The following is a 2,999-nucleotide window of genomic DNA, read 5'->3' on the forward strand; positions in this document are numbered from 1 at the left end:
AGGTCCGGGGGCCGCCCGCGGTGGGGTGGGGTGGGGTGGGAAGGAAGGGCGGTAGAGCAGGCAGAGAGCAGAAAGCAGAGCAGCAGAAAGAGCAAGAAGTGGAAATTGGGCGGGGAGCAGAAAGCAGAGCAGTGGGGTGGGTGGGGAGCAGAAAGCGAAGCTGGCAAGGAGCAGCGGAGCGGGAAGGAGAGCTGGCGGAGCAGAAGGAAAAGCAGTAGAGCAGGCAGGGAGCAGAAAGCAGAGCGGCAGAAAGGGCAAAAGGAGTGGAAATTGGGTGGGGAGCAGAAAGCAGAGCTGGCAGGGAGTGCCAGAGTGGGTGGGGAGCGGGAAGGAGAGCTGACGGAGCAGAAAGAGCAAGAAGTGAAAATTGGGTGGGGAGCGGAAAGTGGAGCTGGCAAGGAGCGGAAAGCGGGCACGGAGCAGAAAGCAGAGCAGTGGGGTGGGCAGGGAGTGAAAAGCAGAGCTGGCAGGAGCAGCAGAGTGGGTAGGGAGCGGGAAGGAGAGCTGACGGAGCAGAAAGAAGAGCAGTAGAGTAGACAGGGAGCAGAAAGCAAAGTGGCAGAAAGGGCAAGGAGAAAAAAGCGCTTGGGGAACGGAAAGCAGAGCGGTAGGATGGGCAGAGCTGGCAAGGAACAGCAGAGGGCAGGAAGCAGAGTGGCCGAGCAGGCGAGGAGCAGCGGACTGGGCAGGGAGCGGGAAGGAGAGCCGATGGAGCAGGCAGCAGAGTGGTCAGGGAGCAAAGTGGCGGAGCTGATGGAGCAGGAGGTGGGGTGGCAGAGTGGGCACAGAGCAGAAAGCTGAGCAGGCGGGGGATGGAGAGCAGAGTGGTGCTTAGGACGGGTGTAGTGGGGTTGACTTGCAGCCTGCTTGGCCTCTCCTGTGTTACGGGGATGCAAACTTGCCCGTGGCTTTGTGGGTCTTGCAGCCAGAAGGCATCATTGGAGTCTCCCACTCATTCAGTGCAGGCTTTTTCAGTTTCCCAGGGTTAGTTAAAGCCTTGTCTTTATCTGGTGCTGGGTCTCTGTGCCCTTCTCCCTTGGCAGTGGTACCTGGGTTAGTCCAAGTGTTACTTCATTGACCAGTTGGGTTACATGTTTCCTGTCTGCCAAGTACGTTGGTCCTCTTGGGTAACCCCACTAAGATGCCCTGTTTCTGGAGATCCAGGCAGGCCAGCCTAAACCTTCTTTTTCAGGATTGACCAGAAAAAATATCTGGTATATGAGGACTGTATTCTTAGGGTTTTGCCGTGGACTGTTCAGTTTCTCTAGGACTTGAGCTTGGGTCCTTGAAATTTTTTACTGACCAAAGTGATGGATTTGGCACACAATTTTTACAGCTTGCATAATGCCTTTGACTGTTGTGTATCTATTTCAGCCAGTGTTGCCCCAATGGAGAGCCAGAGAGGTGAAAGAGTTCCTACGATCATAGTGAATATATTTACTGGAGTTTTTTTATGATGATTTTGTGCCCTGTCAAAATCTTAGTGAGATCGTTCCTTGGATTGTCACTTCCGAACAAAATGACTTTATGAAATACTTGATGGGCAGCACAGTTGAGTTTCACTTGGTGGAGTAATTTGGCCCTGTTAGTTTATAATAGAATAGGAGTAGGCAACCCCCCCCCCCCCCCACCTAGCGTGGCATGCAAAGATATTTTGCTTGGTACTCATGCCTCGGAGAAGGGGCCCGGGATGCGCTGACACAAGTTTCGGGCCCCTCAGGCCCCACCCCCGTCATCCACCCCTGGCACACCAACATCTTGCAAATCAAGGTTGTGGGTATTTTTGGCACTGCTCAAAAAAGTTGCCGACCCCTGACAGAGCACCTTCTGTAGCACACTCCAAGTACAGTTGCTCAGTTGGTTTACCTAACACACTAGTATTATCTCTGCTGTATGAATTGGGAATCTCCTATATTAAGGTATTAAATGACTTCTCTGTGTTAACAGATGTACTTAGTTGCAGATTAAGGAATGGACTCTTTTCTAGCTCTTGTGTTCATTCACTGGACCACACAGTCCCAAGTGGTGGCTATGAAAGGCTGTGGATGGATCTTTTGGAATTCTTGATAAGAGGGATTTACCACAGTGTTCTTGCCAAAATAGCCTCTCTTCTTTGATGTGGAGTTTCACTGTGTGTTATTTGGCTCTGCCCTTCATAAGCACTTAATGTATTTACTGTGAAACTCCTTGGGACCTTTTGCGGTGCAAGGTGATATGATAATGCTTTATGGTTATATAACCCAGCATTGTACGTCCCCGTGAGTGGGTTCTGTCTAAATCATTGTGAGCTCATCAAGTGAAGTAGTTGCTACATGACTTTATCTTGCACAGTGTTTTTCAAAACTGTGTGTTTATCCCCCAAACACTTCTTGAACATAAAAATCAAAGATAAGTAATGGCAGAATCAGTGTAAGAAAGAACTATTCTCAATGGAAGTGTAGCTGCTGTATTTAGATATTTTTTTTTTTAAAAAGGCGTCTATCACTGGAGTTAAGTGAAAGCATTTTTTGGATAGTTTTGAAGGTATTTCGCAATGATTCGCAGAGATTTATTAGTAAGGTGAACTAAAAAAAATCTCATCTAGCTGTTAATAATAAGTAACTCTTCAGCCAAGATTTTTTTATTTTCTTCTGGCTTATCAGTTGTTAAATATATTTCAACATGCTATTTACCTTTTTCTTCAACTTGGAATTCTTAAGGTGGCTTTTTGGGTTTTTTTAATCCCTACCTAGGAATTTACCATGTTGTAAGGTAGATGGATGCCTGTTACTTGGAACAAAACCTGCCCCTAATGCAGTATGGGACTGAGGTTGAGGGTAAGGCAATGTGTAGTGTAAAGATTTAGTATACAGATAAGAAAGTGGAGCAAACTGGAATATTTGGATCGCCATAGATGTTATACTTTTCATTAAGGTAAAAAGTTTTGTTATAGTAGGTTGGCTTCAGCATTTTGTCAGCAACCTTTTTAGATCCAAGGCACCCCCCCCTTGTAACTCTTC

This window comes from Alligator sinensis, unplaced genomic scaffold (genome assembly GCF_000455745.1).
Source record: "Alligator sinensis unplaced genomic scaffold, ASM45574v1 scaffold628_1, whole genome shotgun sequence".
In the NCBI taxonomy this organism is placed as follows: Eukaryota; Metazoa; Chordata; order Crocodylia; family Alligatoridae; genus Alligator; species Alligator sinensis.